The sequence below is a fragment of the Rhinoderma darwinii genome, chromosome 9 (assembly GCF_050947455.1).
Source record: "Rhinoderma darwinii isolate aRhiDar2 chromosome 9, aRhiDar2.hap1, whole genome shotgun sequence".
Taxonomy (NCBI): Eukaryota; Metazoa; Chordata; class Amphibia; order Anura; family Rhinodermatidae; genus Rhinoderma; species Rhinoderma darwinii.
In genome coordinates, this window is record NC_134695.1 from 10,262,668 (window position 1) to 10,286,187 (window position 23,520).

A 23,520-nucleotide genomic window follows, 5' to 3' on the forward strand; every position below is an offset into this window, starting at 1 on the left:
GGAGCGATTTTAGCTTAATGCTAATTAGCTGCTTAATGCCCAAGTGGGCGTGTTTTTACTTTAGACCAAGTGGGCGTTGTACAGAGGAGTGTATGACGCTGACCAATCAGCGTCATGCACTTCTCTCCATTCATTTAGACAGCGCTTAGTGACACTGGGTTGTTCACGATGTGCTGTCTTATACTGACATATTAAAGAGGCTCTGTCACCAGATTTTGCAACCCCTATCTCCTATTGCAGCAGATCGGCGCTGCAATGTAGATTACAGTAACGTTTTTATTTTTAAAAAACGAGCATTTTTGTCCAAGTTATGACCATTTTTGTATTTATGCAAATGAGGCTTGCAAAAGTCCAAGTGGGCGTGTTTAAAGTAAAAGTCCAAGTGGGCGTGTATTATGTGCGTACATCGGGGCGTTTTTACAACTTTTACTAGCTGGGCGTTCTGACAAGAAGTATCATCCACTTCTCTACACAACGTCCAGCTTCTGGCAGTGCAGACACAGCCGTGTTCTCGAGAGATCACGCTGTGTCGTCACTCACTTCCTGCCCCAGGTCCTGCATCGTGTCGGACGAGCGAGGACACATCGGCACCAGAGGCTACAGTTGATTCTGCAGCAGCATCAGCGTTTGCAGGTAAGTAGCTACATCGACTTACCTGCAAACGCTGATGCTGCTGCAGAATCAACTGTAGCCTCTGGTGCCGATGTGGCCGACACGATGCAGGACCTGGGGCAGGAAGTGAGTGACGTCACAGCGTGATCTCTGGAGAACACGGCTGTGTCTGCACTGCCAGAAGCTGGGCGTTGTGTAGAGAAGTGGATGATACTTCTCGTCAGAACGTCCAGCTAGTAAAAGAAGTAAAAACGCCCCAATGTACGCACATAATACACGCCCACTTGGACTTTTACTTTAAACACGCCCACTTGGACTTTTGCAAGCCTCATTTGCATAAATACAAAAATGGTCATAACTTGGCCAAAAATGCTCGTTTTTTAAAAATAAAAACGTTACTGTAATCTACATTGCAGCGCCGATCACATGCAATAGCAGATAGGGGTTGCAAAATCTGGTGACAGAGCCTCTTTAACGTTACTGAAGTGTTTAGACAGTGACTAGACATTCCTTCCAGCCAGGACGGGATGTCTATTCACAATCCCTGCACTTTGTTAACGTTTGTTTGGTACTTACAGCAGAGCAAAGCGTAATCTCGCTGTAACCTGTCATTTACAGCGAGATTTCGCGAGATTACGCTTGCTCTGCTGTAAGTACCAAACAAATGTTAACGAAGTGCCGGGATTGTGAATAGACAAAAATTCCTGTTATCGTCCCATCTCATTGCTCAATGTTGACCTCAAAATTTATGCCAAATTGCTTTCCAATAGATTGAATAAATACCTGCCTACCCAAGTTCACCCGGACCAAGTGGGGTTTGTACCTGGTCTGGAGGCCCGTGACAACACCCTTAAAACTTTAGATATTATTCATCATGCCCAGACTTAGCACATCCCACTCATGAGCCTATCCCTAGACGCCAAAAAGGCGTTTGACAGAATATCATGGCCCGCCCTCTGCCAAACCCTTCAACATGTAGGACTAGGAGCTTCCCTCCTGGCTAAAATTATGGCACTTTATCGCTCTCCCTCCACCCAATTAAAAATAAATGGCTCCCTCTCTGCACCTTTCACTATTCATAATGGCACCAGGCACGGTTGCCCCCTATCCCCATTGTTGTATGTCCTGGTCATGGAGCATCTCATGGCCTCCATTCAGAACAGCACGGATATTAAAGGCATTACCATAGAAGGGACGGAATATAAGTGCTCTGAATTTGCTGATGACTTATTGGTTTACCTCACAGACCCGCATGTCTCACCCCCCTTCGTAATGTCTGAGCTGTCCCGTTTTGGAACATGGTCTAACTTCAAGATCAACTTCTCCAAGTCTGAAGCGTTGAATGTCTCTCTCCCGGTCCCGTTAGTGTCGCTTCTCAAAAGCAATTTCCGCTTCTCTTGTCCCTCTAGGGGTATAGCATACTTGGGTGCACGTATAAGTAGTGACCTTACACAACTGTTTACAAATTATTTCATTCCCCTATTGGCCAAGTTTCACACAGATCTCAATTCCTGGCATAAGATGGAATTTTCCTGGTTTGGCCGTATTAATATTATCAAAATGTTTCTCCTTCCCAGATTACTATTTCTCCTGCAGACGATCCCCATCTCCATCCCATTATCTTACTGGTTGCGTATCCAGCAATGCTTTGGATCCTTCATATGGCCAACAGGTCGTCCCTGTTTAAGTAGAACTATTCTTACTTGATCCAGAGATGCAGGTGGGGTTGGTCTGCCGGACTGTCGCCTCTATTCCTTGGCGTCTACTCATGCTCGTGTTCTGGATTTTTTTCATAATCGCGACTCAAAAATGTGGGTTTGTTTAGCCCAACAACTCTGCCCTAGTACCCTATCTACCCTGCCGTGGACCCTGTCTGGGAGCAGACAGACTCAAGCCTCATTTGTTGTTTACCACACCCTCTTGGCGTTGCGGTCTTCAGGGGCGGGTGGTTCGCTCATAGACCCATTGGGTCCTTTAACCCCTATTACTGACAATCCAGCCTTTCCTGCTGGCAGGGCAGGTCGCTCCTTCCTAGACAGGACATCCACCAATCCTATGTATTTTACTCAGGTCCTTTCCGATTCCTCTCTACTCCCTCTAGGCTTCATCTACCCAGCTGATACGCCCTCCACTCGCCATATGTTTGAATATTCTCAGTTAAAGCATTTTTATGGTGCTATTAATCGCCGCACCCATCTTCACCGGCTGCTTACTAATTTTGAACGCTTATGTGTTTCCACCCTGCCCCCTACCCATGCAATCTCCACATTATATAAACTACTCCTTTCCCAACGATCCCAGCAACTCCCTTCCTTCTGCAGGGCTTGGGAGAGAGAATTACATACTAATTTCACTGACGCACAATGGAAGCGGTGTTTCTCCCTTTCTCAAAACGCCTCTATAGACATCAGAGCCCAGGAAACTAGTTACAAAATGGTTTTTAGATGGTACCGGGTTTCGGTTGCTCTTCATAAATGGTATCCGTCCGTGCCTGACAATTGTTGGCGTTGTGGAGGTATGGGAGGTTCCATGTCTCATGCTTGGTGGAGTTGCCCCTCGTTGAGGAGTTTTTGGGATGCGGTACTTAAAATAATATTAGAGGTTACTGGAGTCTCTGTTCCCAATTCTCCAGAGCTGTTGCTCTTTTGTTTATGTTCCCTATACCAATACATATTTATAAAATCTCCCTAACTAGGCATCTCCTTCAAGCGGCAGAGTCGGTAATCCTGCGTAGGTGGAAAACGGCGGTTCCCCCAACGTTAGATGAGTGGTTTCAGGAGGTTACCTTGATACAGAGAATGGAACACCTGGTGGCCCATTCCCCGGCTGCTTCTGTAAGATACACGTCTACATGATCTCCTTTCTTACTGCTGTAACTTGAGTCCGAATATTCCCCGTATATGTGTAAAGCGGTTTTTGCTCTTTTCTGTTTTCGTTCATGATATTCCGGAACTGGAGTCCAGGCTCCCCATCTTTTCCTCCTTCCCTTACCTTTCCATTCCCCTTCTCTGTGATTTTTTATATTCTTTCTCTTCCCCTGTCTAGGGTATTGTGCCTCTCCTCCACTTATTGCATTCATTGGCCTCATTGTACCTTATGTTGTATAGGAGTCTGAGTTGTTATTCTTATGTTTCGTCCTTTGCAGTGCTCCTCTTTTTTTTTTTAGGCTCATTTATGCTGCTGCTGTATAATGAATAATGTCCTTTGTACTGGGATGTGATGCACACTTTTTTGTTTTGGGCTTTGGCCTTATTTTTTGTTTTCCTTTAGTGTACGGAGGCTTCTTCTCCACTGTGTTCTGTATATGTGTATATTGAAACTCAATAAATATTTGAATATGAAAAAAAAAAAAAAACATTTTTGAAATTGGGTTTATATAATATTCAAAATTTTTGAGAGACTAAATTTTGGGTTTTTATTAACTGTTAGCTATACTCATCAACATTAGAAGAAAAAAATGCTGGAAATAGATTATTCTGTGTGTAATGAATCTATATAATATATGAGTTTCGCTTTTTGAATTGAATTACTGAAATAAATTAACTTTTTGATGATATTCTAATTAATTGATGTAACGTCTATGGCCGCGGACCGTCATCCTGACTTACCCTCTGACAGCCGCGGCCATAGACGAGTGAGTTCCCGCTTGCATCTCCCTCCTGAGAGACGCCAGCACTCAATTCCTGGTCCGGACACTGTCTCCCGCAGGGCGCGCGGATGGCCTTAAATGGCCAGTGCGCGCACAGTTGCAGAATATCTGCAATTAGCCCAGAATGCTGCTGGACTATAAAAAGGGCTCTGCCCTCTTGATCCTTGCCTGAGCGTTGTTGTGTTACCTAAGTTTGTCATTGCAAATGTTCTCCTAGTGTTTTCCAGTTCCCAGTGTTACCCGTTCCTGCTGCCTGTACCCTGTATCATGTGCTACCGTGCCCCTGTGCCGTCAAGAGTTGGAGTCGTGTTCTGTCCTCCGCTGCATCTATTGTGTCGCTCCCCACCGGGTGCCTGTCTACGGTCGGAGCCTCATCTTAGCCTGAATCCACCGCTACTGTCTACATTGTGTAATGTCCGTGGCTGCGGGCCGTCAGCTCCAACCTCCACAAGTCGGCAAGCGCTGGCCCCAGCCTCCTCCTCAGGAGACGCCAGCGCACGTGTCCACTTACCTCAGCCGCATCCCGTAGGGTGTGCGCGCGCGCACGCTCGTGCCCGCTCTTAAAGGGGCAGTGCACGCACCGGAACTTGTGATGAACTTTGACCCGTGAGTACCCTGGACTATAAGAGGGGTCCAGCCCCCAGCTTCTATGCCTGAGTGTTGTTGTTTCCCTTAGTCTGTCTTGCGAAAGGTCTCCTAAGTGTCTTCCAGCTTCCCAGTGTTCCCCGTACCTGTATCCTGTTTCCCATGCTATCTGTACCATCCTGGTCTACTGCCGTGCGGAGCTGTTGTCGTGTTGTGCTTCATCTCCACGCCTGTTCTGCTGCTCCACGCCTGACGTCTACCTGCCGCCTGGTCCCAGCTGAGCCTACCTTGCTGCTGTCTACATTGCCTCAGGTACCCTTTTCTGGACTATAGACTTTGTGCCATACCTGTTTGGCCAGCTGCCATCCCGCTACGCGGTACGGCCCAGTGGGTCCACACCCCGCCCCGTGACACATTGCCTCTGGTACCCTTTCTGGACTATAGACATTGCATTGTACCTGTTTGGTCAGCTGCTATCCCGCTATACGTTATGGCCCAGTGGGTCCACACCCCGCATCATGACAGTACGCTCGGGCCATGGACCCCGCTGATCAATTAAAGGGCCTGTCATCCTCCCAAGCCATGCAGGCGGACCTGCAGTACCTGCGAGGACGACAGGCTCAACTTCTTGTGGCAGTAGACTCCATGGCACAGCAGCTAGGGGCGCTAGCTGCTTCCTTCTCTGCTCCTGTTCCAGCTTCTCCGACTGATCCTCCTGCTACACCTCCTTGTAGCATCGGTTCTGATCCTCGGTTCTCACTGATACTGTCACCTCGTTTTCATGGAGACACAAGCGCGTGCAGAGCATTTCCTTCAGACGGAGCCAGGATCGCCTTCATTATTTATTTACTTGCCGGCAGCCACTTCTATGCTGAACATTCGCCAGGAGGACACCACCGTGGGTGAGTACACCATCCAGTTCCGGACCCTGGCAGGAGAACTGTCCTGGAACAACGAGGCGTTAATAGCTTCCTTCTGGCAAGTCTGTCATCCGAGATTAAAGACAAACTAGCTACTCGTGATCTACCACCTACCTTGGACAACGTAATTTTACTCGCCACCAGAGTGGACATGAGGCTCAGAGAAAGATCCCAAAAGGTTCGTCAAGAGAGAAGACTTCCTAGGTTGGCCCCCAACTTCCAGCAACTTCTCTTGTCCCGATGCAAGTGGATCAGCTCAAACTATCTTTCCAAGAGAAACAGCGCAGGCGCACTTCTGGACTCTGTCTATATTGCGGTCTTGCTGGCCATGTCGTGCGTCTGTGTCCCCAGAAGCCAAAAAACGCCAACGCCTAGGATTGGTTGGAGAGACAACCCTGGGTGACACAGCATTTGATAGAGAACTCTCCTCCAAGCTGTTCATCCCTGTGACCATTGTCGCTGTCGAGAGGTCCTATCTAGTCTCTGCCTATCTGGACTCTGGCTCTGCAGCCAATTTTATACGCAAAGACCTTGTGGATCTTCTTCACTTGCCTACTACCCTTCTGGAGAAGCCGTTGATTGTTGCCTCAGTAGATGGACTGCCGCTGCCTGACCCAATATTGTCTGTGACCAAGCCACTAAAGCTTCAAGTGGGAGCCCTACGTTCTGAGCTCATCTCCCTGTTTGTCCTGCCTAAGGCTGTCAACCCCATGCTGCTGGGTTTACCTTGGCTCCGTCTACATGCCCTAGTCCTGGATTTGAACTCCGGAGAGGTTCATCAGTGGGGCCCCAAATGCCTCAACCGCTGTCTGGGGCATATCTATACACTTCAGCCTCCTCCGCATCAGTCATTGGCAGGGTTACCCTCTTTCTACTCTCAGTTCTCGGATGTCTTCGACAAGAGGGAGTCAGAGACGTTGCCACCACATCGAGCGTATGATTGTCATATCGACTTGGTTCCTGATTCATCCCCTCGTCGCGGTAGAGTATTTTCCTTTCTTTCCTTACCTTCCTTCCTTTCCTTTTTCTTTGTCAAAAAAAATGACGGATCCCTCTGACCCTGCATTGACTACCGGGCCTCAACCAGATCACGGTAAAGTACAGATACCCATTGCCTTTAATCTCTGAACTGATTGATCGCATATGGGTGGTAAAATTGTTTTCTAAACTAGACCTGCGGGGGGCCTACAATCTAATCCGGATTCGTCAGGGTGACGAGTGGAGGACTGCATTTAATACACGTGATGGGCACTATGAATACCTGTTTATGCTCTTCGGCCTGTGTAATGCCCCGCGGTTTTTCAAGAATTCGTCAATTACATTTTCCATGATCTTCTCTATGTCTGTGTTGTGGTGTATCTCGATGACATTTAGATTTTTTCCTCAGATCCAGTTACTCATCAAAGACATGTCCGCCAAGTTTTGCTTCGATTAATGGAGAATCACCTATATGCCTAGCTGGAGAAGTGCGTGTTCGAAAAAAGTCTCCACCCTTCCTGGGCAATATCATCTCCGATTAGGGCCTCAAAATGGATCCAGGGAAGGTAAAGGCTGTCCTGGAATGGCCACGCCCTCAAGACTTCCTGGGATTCGCCAACTTCTACCGGCTGTTCATTCCCAACTTCTCCTCATTGACCGCTCCCATCTCTTCCTTCACCAAAAAGGGCATGAATGCCAAGGTGTGGACTCCAGAAGCAGAGGCCCGCATTCAAGAGCTTAAAGAAGGCCTTCACGTCAGCCTCAATTCTTCAACATCCTTATGTGTCCCTACAGTTTTCGTTGGCGGTGGACGCCTCCTCTGTTGGTGCTGGTGCACTTCTGTTCCAGAGAGGTTCCAAAGGCAAGACTGTTGTATGTGGCTACTACTCTAAGCTTTTTTCTCCCGCAGAGTGCAACTACTCGATTCGGGAGTTACTGGCCATCAAGCTGGCCCTGCAGTAGTGGAGACATCTACTAGAGGGTGCAGCTCATCCAATTCTGGTCTTCACGGACCACAAGAACCTCACCTATCTTCAGACGGCTCAACGGCTGAATCCTCGTCAAGCCAAGTGGTCGCTGTTCTTCGCTCGGTTCCAGTTTGAGCTCCAATACTAACCTGCCGACCAGAATGTAATGGCCAATGCCTTGTCTAGGTCGTTTGAGACAGAGGACACTGTGGAGTCCCCACAGAATATCATTGACCCTTCCTGCATCATCTCTGTCAAACCTCTGCAAGTTAAGGATATTCCTCCGGGAAGGACCTTTGTACGTCTGGCTAACAGATTAAGAGTCCTTTGATGGGGACACAATTCCAAGCTGGCAGGTCACACGGGTGCCCGTAAGATCTGAAACCTAAATGCCTGTCAGTTATGGTGGCCCACACTGCCCAAAGACGTCACGTACTTTGTCTCCTCCTGTACGGTGTGTGCCTGTGCCTGATGCCCCCTGGCGACATATTGCAATGGACTTTGTCACAGATCTGCCTCTCTCTGCTGGATGCAGTGTGGTCTGGGTGGTGGTGGATCGATTTTCCAAGATGGCTCATTTTGTTCCACTGATTAGTCTGCCTTCTGCTTACCGACTAGCCGATCTCTTCATCCAACACATCTTCCGTCTGCACGGCTTCCCTCTGCATATTGTCTCGGATCAAGGGGTCCAGTTCACCTCAAAGTTCTGGAGAGCTCTCTGCGGTCTCCTCGGTGTAAAGTTGGACTTCTCCTCGGCCTATCATCCCCAGTCCAATGGTCAAGTCGAGAGGGTTAATCAGATTATGGAGAAGTATCTGTGGCACTTTATCTCCAGGCAGCATGATGACTTTGTGCAGCTGCTTCCTTGGGCTGAGTTCTCTTATAACAGCCATACTAATGAGTCCACCACCTCCAGTCCGTTCTTAATTGTCTACAGCCAGCATCCACGAATACCTTTTCCTGTCTCGACTATGTCCCAGGTGCCTGCAGCTGACTCTACCTTCAGGGACTTTCTGCAGATATGGCAGCAGACCCGATCTTCTATTCTGCTGGCGGTTGACCGCATGAAGAAAAAGGCAAACACTAAAAGACGAGAACCTCCCCAGTTTCTTCCAGGTACCAAGGTCTGGCTGTCTTCCAGGAATATTCGGCTGAGAGTGCCATCTTGCAAGTTTGCCCCCAGGTTCCTCGGACCCTTCGAGATTCTGCTACAAATAAATCATGTCTCTTACAAGCAATGGCTGCCTCCTACCCTCAAGATCCCAAACTACTTCCATGTCTCCCCGCTGAAGCTTGTGGTCCTGAACCGCTACTCCAGGACTCCTAGTTCCGCAGTGGCTCCTGGCGGATCGTCAGGGACTTTCACAGTGAAGGAGATCCTGGCCACCAAAAAAGTAGGAGGAAGGACTTTTTATTTGGTGGATTGGCGGGGATTTGGTCCAGAGGAGAGGTCTTGGGAGCCAGAGGAGAACATCGATGCTCCTGCCCTCGTGAAGAAGTTTCTCTCCCACTCTGGTCCCAAGAAGAGAGGGGATACTGTAAAGTCTATCGCCGCGGACCATCGTCCTGACTTACCCTCGGACGGACGCGGCCATGGGTCGCAACGGCATATCCCTCCTGAGAGACGCCGGCACTCACTTCCTGGTCCGGACACTTTCTCCCACACGGCGTGCGCACGGCCTTAAAGGGCCAGTGGGTTCACAGAATGCTGCTGGACTATAAAAGGGGCTCTGCCCTCTTGATCCTTGCCTGAGCCTTGTTGTGTTACCTAAGTTTGTCATTGCAAATGTTCTCCTAGTGTTTTCCAGTTCCCAGTGTTACCCGTTCCTGCTGCCTGTACCCTGTATCCTGTGCTACTGTGTCCCTGTGCCGTCAAGAGTTGGAGTCGTGTTGTGTCCTCCGCTGCATCTATTGTGTCGCTCCCCGCCGGGTGTCTGTCTACTGTTGGAACCTCATTTTAGCCTGAATCCACCACTACTGTCTACATTGCCTCAGGTACCCTTTCTGGACTATAGTCATTGCATTGTACCTCTTTGGCCAGCTGCTATCCCGCTACGCGGTACGGCCCAGTGGGTCCACACCCCGCGTTGTGACAATTGAGTAGGACTAGTATGTATTGAGCTTGGTTCTGGTGCTGTATACATGTACTGAGCTTGGTTCTGATGCTGTGTATATGTACTGAGCTTTTTTCTGGTTATGTGTATATGTAGTGAGCTGGTTTCTGGTGGTGTATATATGTACTGAGCTTGGTTCTGATGCTGTGTATATGTACTGAGCTTGGTTCTGGTTATGTGTATATGTAGTGAGCTGTGTTCTGGTGCTGTATATATGTACTGAGCTTTGTTCTGGTGCTGTATATATGTACTGAGCTTGGTTCTGATGCTGTATATATGAACTGAGCTTGGTTCTGGTGCTGTATTTGGTTACTGATCTTAGTTCTGATGATGTATATATGTACTGAGCTTGGATTTGGTATTGTATTTATGTACTGATATTTGTTGTGGTGCTGTATATATGTACTGAGCTTGGTTTTGGTATTGGGAGCTGACCAAGTCACCGTCTATGCAAAAGTCTATACGAGTTCGTAGCACCAGGGTACCTGAAATAGTCCAGATGGTGTCAGGCGCTTTGGCACGGATGGTATTAGGTGCAACAGTTTGCGCCAGACGTGGCGGTTGACAGCAGGTGCAGTAGGTTGCGGCATACGTGGCGGGTGACAACGGTTGCAGTAGGTTACGACTTCAAATACTAACAGGCTCAGGAACAAGAACACAGTACGGGATACAGGATACAGGTAGCAGGGCACGGGTAACAATGGGAACAGGGTAACAATAAGGGACCATTTGCAAGACTGACATGGGAATACTAACAACGCTCAGGCAATGAGCAAAGGGGCAGGACCCTTCTTATAGTCCAGGGAGATCATGGGCTAATTGATGATGCTTCCCATGTGCACGCGCTGGCCCTTTAAGGCCAGGCACGATCATACGATCATACGCACGCACCCTATGGGACACAGTGGACAGGAGCGGAAGTGAGCGCTGGCATCTCCTAGGGAGGAGATGCGTGCCAGTGCTCACAGATCCATGGCTGCGGCCGCCGGGGGATGAGTAATCCCGGCGGTACGCAGCCATGGACGCTACAGTATCCCCCATCTTACGCCCCTCTTCTTGGGGCCAGAGCGAGAGAGGAACTTCTTAATGAGGGCTGGGGCATTGAGGTTCTCTTCTGGCTCCCAGGACCTCTCCTCAGGACCAAACCCTCTCCAGTCCACCAAATAGAAATTCCTTCCTCCTACCCTTTTGCAATCCAGGATCTCCCTTACCTCAAAGACATTAGATTAACCACTGGGAGCAACTGCGGGACTAGGAGTCTTACTGTAGCTGTTCAGGACCACTGGTTTCAGGAGGGACACATGAAAAGAGTTGGGGATTCTGAGGGTAGGAGGCAGCCAAAGCTTATAGGAGACAGGGTTGATTTGTTGTAGTATCTTAAAAGGTCCGAGGAACCTGGGAGCAAACTTGGACGAAGGCACCTTTAAACGAATATTCCATGAGGACAGCCAGACTTTGGTACCTGGAAGAATCTGAGGTGGCTCTCTTTTTTTTATATCCACTTTTCACTTCATGCGATCGACTGCTAGCAAAATAGAGGACTGGGTCTGTTGCCAGATTTGCAGAAAGTCCCCAAATGCAGAGTCAGCAGCGGGTATCTGAGATGTAGCAGACACAGGAAGAGGGACTCTGGGATGTTGACTGTATCCAATGTAGAATGGTGTGGAAGTGGTGGACTCACTTGTGTGATTGTTGTATGAGAACTCGACCCATGGAAGAAGCTGTACCCAGTCATCATTATGCATGGAGATGAAGTGGCGGATATAATTCAGGGTATGAAACTGAATGGCATACCCCCCACGAAGAGGTCTCCCTGGTGTAGGATCAGCAGGGATGCAGCAGCAGAAAAAACTCTCCCATGTTCTTCAAATATTGAACGGAAAGTCCGTAAAAAGCACTGCAAGTCACGAGTCTCTGGTCCCTGATGTTCCCAAAGAGGATTTGCCCATGCCAGGGCTTTGCCAGTAAGCATAGAGATTATGAAGATGATCCTAGCGTCATCAGAGGAGAAGGCCCTAACATGTAGTCTGAAGTGGATCTGGCACTGATTCCAAAATTCGCTGCAGGACCTCGTGTCTCCGTCATAGAGAGGAGGTAGCGGCAGGAAGCATAGGGGTCGGCACTGGTACTGACAGGAGGTGTAGCAGGAGGAACAGCAGGAATAGGTGCGGTGACAACTGTGGCTTGAGCAACAAGCTGATGGTGTTCACCGACAGGAAGAGTTGGTCTTTCCGTGACTGAAGGTCTTGAATCTCTGCCAGCATGACTTGTGTTGTCAAGGTCTCGGGTTGACCAGCGGAGTCCATGTCTTGAGCGTACAGTCACGATTTAGGGGTATGTGGACCATAGCGGATAGGCAGCTGACCAAGTCACAGTCTATGCAAAAGTCTATACGAGTTCGTCGCCCCAGGTACCTGAAATAATCCAGATGGTGGCAGGGGCTCTGGCACGGATGGTAGTAGGTGCAACAGGTTGCGCCAGGCGTGTCGGTTGACATCAGGTGCAGTAGGTTGTGCCAGATGTGGCGGATGAGAACGGGGGCAGTAGGTTGCGCCAGCCATGGCGGATGACAACGTATGCAGTTGGTTGCACCAGACGTGGCGGATGACAATGGGTGCAGTAAGTTGCGCCAGATGTGGAGGATGACAACGGGTGCAGTAGGTTGCGCCAGGCGTGGCGGATGACAACGGATGCAGTAGGTTACGACTCCAAACACTAATAGGCTCAAGAACACAGCATGGGATACAGGATACAGGTAGCAGGCCACGGGTAACAACGGTAACAGGATAACAATAAGGGACCATTTGCAAGACTGACATGGGTATACTAACAACCCTCAAGCAATGAGCAAAGGGGCAGTGCCCTTCTTATAGTCCAGGGTGATCAGGGGCTAATGTGCTGGCCTTTTAAGGCTGGGCACGAGCATACGCGCACACCCTCCGGTACACAGCGGACCGGAGCGGAAGTGAGCTCTGGCGTCTCCTGGGGAGGAAATGCGGGGCAGCGCTCACAGATCCATGGTTGCGGGTGCTGGGGGGTGAGTAATCCCAGAGGTACGCTGCCATGGACGCTACAGTATATATGTACTAAGCTTTGTTGTGGTGCTGTATATATGTACTGAGCTTTGTTCCGGTGCTGTATGTATGCACTGAGCTTTGTTCTGGTGCTGTATATATGTACTGAGCTTTGTTCTGTTGCTGTACATATGTACTGTATGTACTGAGCTTAGTTTTGATATTGTATTTATGTACTGCGCTTTGTTGTGGTTCTGTATATATGTACTTTGCTATGTTCTGGTGCTGTATTTATATACTGAGCTTGGTTCTGTAGTTGTATATATGTTCTGAGCTTCTCTTTGGTGCTGTATATAAGTATAGAGCTTGGTTGTTATGATGTATATAACTCCAGAGCCAAGTTCAGTACATATTGTGAGGGTTTAGCATCAGGAGAGGTTGGTACAGCGGTTTCTTTGTAGCCAGAGACAGGGACACCGTGCATTAAAAGTCATAACAGATATGGCTGTTCATCCCTCCTCTCATATAGGTGGTTCTGCTGTCCTAGGGGATGATTTACAGGGCCTGAGACGACAGTTATCAGCATTGCCCACTAAACAGGACATAGAAAGTTATGTAAACCGTCTTGAGACGACGTATAAATCAGAGATACAATCTCTTACTACCAATTTATCTCAATTGTCCGATCAAGTACAGCGGATGGAAAGCGATGTTTCCGGTATTACACAGCAACAAGTTTCTCATGCCGACCGATTGGATCAACACTCTCATCAGATTCACGCATTATTTAACCTTGCTGAGGATCATGAGAATCGGAATCGCCGTAATAATATTGGGATATCTCTCCGGGTCAACTCATTCCTGCTCTACAGTCTCTGTTTAATTCATTACTCGGGCGCCCTGCTTCTGATCGTCTGGAGCTGGATAGAGCTCACAGGACTCTAGGCCCGCGTAACCCGGATCCTGATAGGCCTAGAGATGTGCTATGCCGTGTCCATTTCTTTTCTCTTAAGGAGCAGATTATGAGGAAGGCACGGGATAAAGGCGAGGTTTTATTACAGGGAGTCAAGATCCAGCTGCTGTCTGATTTGTCCAGGATGACTCTGGACAAGCGCCGAGTGCTACGTCCTTTGCTGGATGTCTTGAGAGAACATGAGATCTCCTATTCCTGGGGTCACCCCTTTCAGTTGCAGGTTCGCAGGGACGGGGCACTGCTGAGTGTTCGTGACCCGGGGGATATTCCGGATTTCCACGATCACGCAGGCGAGGTCGTTCTCCTGCTTCTCCTATGAGGCGTCATGATGGTCGTCCTGCGGAGCCGATGTGATGCCCTTTTAATGTCTCCTAATTGCAGCCTGCTGTCAGAGCCTAATTACAATGGTTATTGTGTTCATCAGCTGAGGCAATTATATTCAGAGTTTCATGTGGTCATTGCTGTGTGGGTCTGCATTATGTTTTAGGTGATTGCTGTTGGAGACCTGGTGGCTAATGTTGTCGGTTGATTGCTGTTAATACGCCACAATTGTGAATGTTTATTTTTATTATTTTTCTTTATTGCTATGGGTTTAATAATAAATTCTACAAGACATTTAAGGATCAATTGGCTCCGTTCTTGACGAAAGTTTTTAATTCTGTGTCTTCCTCGTGTCCTTTTGCACCTCAGTCCCTTGAGGCTCATATTACCCTTTTACCAAAACCGGGCAAGGATCCGACGTCGTGCGCAAATTTCCGACCAATTTCATTGATAAATGTAGACGTTAAGATTTTTGCGAAGTTGCTGGCCTCTCGACTCTCGCCTTTCTTACACGATCTGGTCACAGATGACCAGGTGGGGTTTGTGCGTGGTAGGGAAGCGCGGGACAACACTAACAAGACCCTCCTTTTAACATCATACTGCCAATCCCATAAGATACCGATGTGTTTACTCTCGGTCGATGCTGAAAAAGCTTTTGACAGGGTACATTGGGTGTTTCTCCGCAGTGTCCTGACACAGGTTGGCCTTGGCGCCACTATGGTGGATAGGATTATGGCATTATATCATGGGCCTACGGCCCGGGTTCGAGTTAATAGTTTGTTATCTGACTCTTTGTCTATTACTAATGGCACGAGACAGGGGTGCCCACTCTCACCTTTACTCTATGTTTTGGTCATGGAACACCTGGCCGTGGCACTGCGGAACAACCCTAATATTAATGGCGTCTGTATTGGCGCGAAACATCACAAACTAGCATTGTATGCCGATGATCTCCTTGTGTACATTACGACTCCCATGGTTTCCTTGCCATCTTTGACCGGGGAATTTGAGCGATTTGGTCATTTGAGTAATTTTAAAGTCAACTATTCTAAATCGGAGGCATTGAATATATCTCTCGATACTGCTCTAGCCTCCCATCTCGCTCGTGTTTTCCCGTTCAAATGGCAATCTAAATCTCTAAAATATCTGGGGGTGCATATTCCCACACAACAGTCGGATTTGTTCGCTTTGAATTACACACCCATTCTGCAGCGCACCTTGAAGGATTTAATGTCATATGGTGGGAACCGCATATCGTGGTTTGGGCGCATTAATGCGGTTAAAATGGACATTCTGCCCAAATTCCTATACATATTCCAAACCGTCCCTATCATAATTCCAACGAGCTTCTTCCAAACATTGCATAGGGCCATAACTAAATTTGTTTCGGGCTCCTCTAAGCCTCGTGTTCGTTTTGCTGTCCTTAGTCGGCCGAAAGTGGAGGGGGGGGCAGGATTGCCGGATTTTAAACGCTACCACCAAGCTGCGGTCCTCATGCGATTGGTAGACTGGTTCCGCTCAGGTGCAGGTAAGCAATGGATGCGCATTGAGAAGGCTATGTCTCCCCTAGCACTGTCGTCTCTGCCTTGGTTGTCTGCTCTTCAGCGACCTTCATCTTCTCTGCCTTCCCTCACACGTCAGTTTCTTGTAGTCTGGGAGCGGATCATTGCTACGATGGACATTGTTCACCGTCCAGGTCCTCTAACTCCTCTTTTTGATGATCCTTCCTTCCCTCCGGCGGTGGGTGTGGACACATTCCTCTGTTGGGAGAGACAGGACGGTGATTTCTTGGCTTAGACTCTTACACCTGAGGGTACAATCTTGTCACAGTCTGTTGTCTCTGAGGCCTGCCCGGGGGGACGTCCGGTTTGGTGGTCCTATTTTCAGTTGCGCTCCTATCTTTCTTCCGTGGGCGACCGTCTTGTATTGCTGCAGGATAAGACTCCTCTGGAGCACTATTTGTTGTTGACTACTGCCCCCTCTCATGTGTTGTCCTATTTACACGGGATCCTTCTACCCAAATACGATTACTCTCAGCTGACATTCACTACCGCATGGGATGAGGAATTGGGGACTCGACACTCTGCTGAGGAGTGGGGCACATCTTTCTTCCTGGCGCATAAGCTACCGACCTCGTGCTTCGCCCAGGAAAAAAATTATAAGATTCTCACCAGATGGTACCGCTGTCCTTCTTTGTTGCATAGGATATTCCCTGATGTATCTGATGAGTGCTGGAGGTGTGGGGAGGCTCCTGGAACCATGCTGCACATTTGGTGGGATTGTCCCAAGCTTCGTCCCTTTTGGGAAAAAATTTTTGATCTTGGTAACAAACTTTTTCATACTGAGGTTCAGACCTCGGCCTCCATTGGCTTACTTTCCATGGCTCCTGGATCACTCCCACACCTCAAAAAGAGTGTCTTTCAGCATTTTTTGACCGCAGCAAGAACAGTGATTCCTCGTCATTGGAAGTCCAGCACTGTACCTTCCTTGAAGGAATGGGTGACGGAGGTGAACGGAATTATGAGGATGGAGGAGTTGATGTCTGCTGATCAGGGTAAAGCTGAGCTCTTTGTCCACACTTGGGCAGTGTGGTCTGGATTCCGGGGTGGTAATGATCACTGGCTAGATGGCCTCTTTTGAACACCTATATAAGCCTACCTTTTGCGTGCTAGGTCTGTATGTGTTTCCCCTTGTTGTCTTGTGTCTGTGTTAGTCTGACGTATAATGTGCACTTATATGCGATCATTTTTATCCAACTGTGGGGACTGGCTTCCCTAAATAATGCACTATCTTTGCTGCACTTATGGTATTGTTATTCTCATTGCATTCTTATTTAGTTTTTGCTTACTGATTAGTAGGTTACCTCCTACTGTTGTTTCTATGTCTTTGTGTATTTTATGCGATATTGAAGTGGTTATATTGCACTGCGTGTGAATTTTGCAAATTTATGAAACCATGTGTATGCTGTTATGTTTTGTATATTTTCAAAATAAAAATCTTTGATAAGGAAAAAAAAAAAAAAAAAAAATCATAACAGGGCTTTGCCTGTGTTTTTATTCTTGTCAAAGAAACAGCCTCTTGTACAACAAGGCAAAATACAAAATAAATCCTGCTCGTCTGAGCACTAACTAAACAAGATATTATCTAACTATACCAAGTGCCTTCCTACCAGGCACTGGACACAAAGTAACACAGGTCTTTACTCACATAGAATACAGGCTACTCCAGCCTTAGTAGTCTCCAGTCTGAGTCAGGGGTGAGACTCACACACACTGTGTCTGCACCTTTTTATACACAGGCTACAGGTGCAGCTAATTGAGCAGCAGCCTTGTCCTACAAACAGAGATGGACTAGGCATTGGGGAACCCGCCCTGCTCTTCTCCAATCCAACTCTAGGCCCTTTTTCCGGCTTTTCCTTAAGCCGAGATTGGAAAGCTAGAGCTTTCTATTGCAAGAACTACTCATTCCCTGGAGCCTAGAATACATATGACAGGATTCTAGGGGAAATGTACCTTCCCTCAATGACTTTACCTGTCACTGTCTCACAATATATACAGCACCAGAACCAGGCTCAGTACATAAATACAGTATAAGCACAAATACATCTGCAAATTCAGTTTAACCACTACCATATAAGTTTGTATGGCATAAAACTACAGCTCCCATTATAGCCAGAACAATGGTAAGGATATGCTGGGAGTTGCTGTTTCACAAAAAAGAACGATACACCCATCATCTCGCTGTAGATCATACAAGGACTACAGTACTGATCAGTCACAGAGAGAATAAACATTTAGTGACTCACCGGTGACGACTTCTCAGATTGGAGTAGTTGTTTATCTCTTTTCTTTTCCATCTGGTCCAGACTTCTATGATGACGGCCACGACCCATTTCTGCAGAGTTTGCAGCTCAGATGTCTTCGGCTCCTCACATTTCTAACATTTCTGCACCTATAAGCGAAGAGAAAATTCTCATGGTGCCACACTCTATGCTTCTAAATATAATAGTATCATACACTGTGCCTCTGAATATAATAGTGCTACACGCTGTGCTCCTGAATATAATAGTACCATACACTGTACACCTGAGTATAATAGTACCACACACTGTGCTCCTAAATATAATAGTATCATACACTGTTCCCCCGAATATATAATAGTGCTGTAATGACGGGGTTGGGAGACAGACAGGTGAGCCCTAATCTACCTGCCACTCAGTCCATGCCTACTTGCACGGCCCGTCCTAGTTGACGGCGTACAACTGGACGACGGTCCCTACGCTCAATATGTGCACGACAGACAAACAGACAAGGGTACACAGAAGCTAAAGGAAATGGGGCAGTTGCCCACGGCAACACCGTGAGCAACAGGCGTAGAGAATGAGCCGAGTCAAACCAGGAGTGAACAAGGTACCAAACGCAGAGCAGGAGCGTAGTCAGTAAAGCCAGGGTCAAAATGAAGCAAGGTCAATAATAATAGCAGGAGCAGCAGAGCCAGGAAACAGGATAGAATCACAGGCAAAGACAAGCAGGAAATGAAGGTATAAATAGAACGAGGTTGGGAGCTAGAACCGTCTGGCCAGGCTGTGATAGGTTCTCCCACTCCTGAGCCTACCAGCCTGGGTGGTAGCAGATCAGGTCACTCCATCAGACCTAGGAGCAGGTGCAGACTGATTAACCACGGGCGTCGACATAGAAGCTGTGTCTGGCAGATCCTTTACAGTACCCCCCCTTTTAGGAGGGGCCACTGGACCCTTTCTAGGTGGACCTGGCTTATTGGGGAACCGAAGATGGAATCTCCTGAGCAATACCCCAGCGTGAACATCCCAGGCGGGTACCCAAGTCCTCTCCTAAGGCCCATATCCTCTCCAATGGACCAGGTACTGGAGGGAGCCTTGGACCATCCTGCTGTCCACAATCTTGGCCACCTCGAATTCTACCCCTTCAGGGGTGAGAACAGGGACAGGAGGTTTCCTCGAGGTAGCCAAGGACGGGGAGTAGTGTTTCAGGAGGGAGGCATGAAACACGTCGTGTATTCAAAAAGACGGGGGTTACTCCAGTCGGAAGGACACAGGGTTAAGGACCTCAATGACCTTGTACGGCCCTATAAACCGGGCAGCAAATTTTTTGGATGGGACTTTAAGGCGCAAATTTTTTGAAGACAGCCACACCAGATCCCCGACCACAAACAAGGGGTTAGCAGAACGTCTTCTATCTGCCTGAGTCTTTTGTATGCTCTGGGACGCCTCTAGGTTCTTCTGAACCTGGGCCCAGACTGTGCACAGTTCCCGATGAACGACATCTACCTCGGGATTGTTGGAACCACCAGGTGAAACGGAGGAGAACCGTGGATTAAACCCAAAATTACAGAAAAAGGGGGAGACCCCTGACAAGTTACTGACCCGGTTATTAAGGGAAAATTCGACGAGGGAAATATAGGAGACCCAATCATATTGACAGTCAGAGATAAAACACCTTAAATATTGTTCTAGAGACTGTCTTGTTCTAGAGATTTGTCCTCTCGGTTTGGCCATTCGTTTCAGGATGGAAGGCCGAGGAGAAGGACAGATCAATCTCCAACTTTTTACAGAAAGCTCTCCAAAACAATGAAACAAATTGTACCCCTCTGTCAGAAACAATATTGACAGGAACCCCATGGAGACGCAGGATGTGTTTGACAAACAAGGTAGCTAACGTCTTAGCATTGGGTAGTTTCTTGAGGGGCACAAAGTGGCACATCTTACAGAAGCGGTCTACTACAACCCACACCACCGACTTGCCTTGAGATGGAGGCAGATCGGTGATAAAATCCATGGAGATATGGGTCCAGGGTCTCTGGGGAATGGGCAAAGAACATAGTAAGCCCGCTGGTCGGGACCTGGGAGTCTTGGACCTAGCACAAATTTCACAAGCGGCGACGTAGGCCTTAACGTCTTTAAGCAACCCAGGCCACCAATAGGTTCTAGAAATTAGGTGCTTGGTACCCAGGATGCCTGGATGGCCAGATAGTGCAGAGTCATAATTCCCCCTGAGTACCCTTAGCCGGAATTGCAGGGGAACAAACAGCTTTTTCTTCAGAGGAAATGATTATACCTGGGGGCAAAACACAAGCAAGATCTTCCTCCGAAGGAGGGCTGGCCATGAAGCTACGCGACACTGCATCAGCTTTAATATTTTTAGACTCAGCCCTATAGGTGACCAAAAAGTTGAATCTAGTAAAAAACAACGCCCATCGAGCTTGTCTCGGGTTTAGCCTCCGGGCAGATTCTAGGAAAACCAGATTCTTGTGGTCAGTAAGGACTGTTACCTGGTGCCTAGCCCCCTCCAGGAAGTGGCGCCACTCTTCAAATGCCCATTTAATGGCTAAGAGTTCGTGGTTGCCAAAGTCATAGTTACTCTACGTGGGCGAGAACTTCCTGGAGAAGTAGGCACAGGGACGGAGATGGGCGAGGGACCTGGTACCCTGGGACAAGACAGCACCCACTCCCACCTCGGAGGCGTCAACCTCCACGATGAATGGCTCCATTTGGTTAAGCTGAATCAGCACTGGGGCTGAGATAAAGCACTTCTTAAGGACCTCAAAAGCCTGGACCGCCTCCCGGAGGCCAGTGGAGGAGTTCAGCACCTTTGCGAGTAAGATCCGTAAGAGGCCTAGCGATGACCAAGAAGTTAGCAATAAATCTCCTGTAATGATTAGCAAACCCCAGGAAGCACTGTAACGCCTTCAGGGAGGCAGGTTGGACCCATTCAGCCACAGCCTGAACCTTGGCAGGGTCCATGCAGAATTCATTAGGAGTGAGAATTTGACCCAAAAATGGTATCTCCTGCACCCCAAACACACATTTTTCGGTTTTAGCAAAGAGTTTGTTTTCCCGAAGGGCCTGGAGCACCTTCCTGACATGCTCAATGTGGGAGGACCAGTCCTTGGAAAACACAAGTATGTCATCAAGGTACACTACAAGAAATACCCCCAGGTAGTCTCTCAAAATGTAATTTATGAAATTCTGGAAGACCGCGGGAGCATTACACAACCCAAAGGGCATGACGAGGTATTCGAAATGACCTTCGGGCGTGTTAAACGCAGTCTTCCACTCATCCCCCTCTCTGATGCGGATAAGGTTATAAGCCCCCCGAAGATCAAACTTAGAGAACCATTGGGCCCCCTGAACCTAATTGAAGAGATCAGGAATCAAAGGAAGGGGATACTGGTTTCTTACAGTGACCTTATTCAAGTTTCGGTAATCGATGCACGGCCTAAGACCACCATCCTTCTTCCCTACGAAGAAGAAGCCAGCACCTACCGGAGATGTAGAGGGGCGAATGTAACCCTTGGCCAGGCATTCCTGGATATACTCTGTCATGGCTTCACGTTCGGGACAAAAGAGATTAAATATCCTACCCTTAGGGAGCTTAGCTCCTGTTACCAAATCGATTGCACAATCGTATTCTCTATGAGGAGGTAACACTTCGGAGGCCTTTTTAGAAAAAACATCAGCGAAGTCTTGAATAAACTCAGGTAGAGTGTTCACCTCCTCAGGGAGAGAAATAAAATTAACAGAAAAACATGACGTCATGCATTCATTACCCCATTTTGTAAGATCCCCAGTATTCCAGTTAAACGTGGGATTATGCATCTGCAACCAGGGAAGGCCTAAAACAAAATTGGACAATAATCCCTCCATCACCAGTACAGAGCACTGCTCCAAATGCATGGAGCCAACAATGAGTTCAAAAACAGGGGTATGCTGCGTAAAATAACCATTAGCAAGTGGAGTGGAGTTGATACCCACTACCGGGACAGGGTTAGGCAAATCAATCAATGGCATAGCTAGAGACATAGCAAAGTCCACAGACATAATATTAGCAGAAGACCCTGAATCCACTAAGGCACTGCCGGTAGCAGACCTACCCTCAAAAGAGACCTAAAAGGGAATCAATATCTTAGGTTTCATTTCATATTTACGGGAAATACCTGTGACCTCCCCGATGGTCACTTAGGCGCGGAAGTTCTTCCGGCTGCTTATTCGTATGCCTAGGACAGTTGTTCACTTGATGCTTGTTATCCCCACAGTAGAAGCAGAGACCATTCTTCCTGCGGAGCTCTCTACGTTGTTGGGGAGACACGGAGGCCCCGAGTTGCATTGGTTCATCCGAGTTTTCCGTGGAAGAACGAAGCTACGGAACCTCGGGAGCGATCATGGGGGAGCGAGAGGAGAAAGCACAAAAACGTTCAAGTCGTTGTTCCCTGAGACGTCGGTCAAGACGTACCGCTAAAGCCATAACCTGATCTAGAGAGTCTGAAGAGGGATAGCTAACTAACAGGTCTTTCAGGGCGTTTGACAGACCCAATCTAAACTGGCACCTCAAGGTAGGGTCATTCCACCGAGAAGCTACACAGCACTTCCTAAAGTCAGAACAGTACTCCTCAACGGGTCTCTTACCCTGACGTAAGGTCACCAGCTGACTCTCGGCAAAGGCAGTCTTATCAGTCTCGTCATTTATGAGCCCTAGAGCAGAAAAAAAAAGATCAACAGAGGAAAGTTCAGGGGCGTCAGGAGCCAAGGAGAAGACCCATTCTTGGGGCCGGTCCTGGAGCCGGGACATAATTATACCCACTCGCTGGCTCTCAGAACCTGAGGAGTGGGGCCTTAGACGGAAATGGAGCCTACAACTCTCCCGAAAGGAGAAAAAAGTCTTCCGGTCCCTGAGAACCGGTCAGGCAACTTGAGGTGGGGTTCAAGAGGTGAGGTGGGGGGGCACTACCAGGGTAGCATCAGGCTGGTTGTCCCTCTGAGCCAGGGCTTGGACCTGTAGGGAGAGGCCCTGCATTTGCTGAGCCAGGGTCTCAAGGGGGTCCATAGTTGTGTCAGGGACCAGGGTAGAAAAGGTATATGGGCCTGTGATTATGTAATGACGGAGTAGGAAGACAGACAGGTGAGCCCTAATCTACCCGCCACTCAGTCCCCGCCTACTTGCACGGCCCGTCCTAGGCGACGGCGTACAACTGGGCGACGGTCCCTACGCTCAATATCTGCACGACAGACAAACAGACAAGGGTACACAGAAGCTAAAGGAAATGGGGCAGTTGCCCACGGCAACACCGTGAGCAACAGGCGTAGAGAACAAGCCGAGTCAAACCAGGAGTGAACGAGGTACCAAACGCAGAGCAGGAGCATAGTCCGTAAAGCCAGGGTCAAAATGAAGCAAGGTCAATAATAATAGCAGGAGCATCAGAGCCAGGAAACAGGATAGAATCACAGGCAAAGACAAGCAGGAAATGAAGGTATAAATAGATAGAGGGCGGGAGCTAGAACCGTCTGGCCAGGCTGTGATAGGTTCTTCCACTCCAAAGCCTACCAGCCTGAGTGGTAGCAGATCGGGTCACTC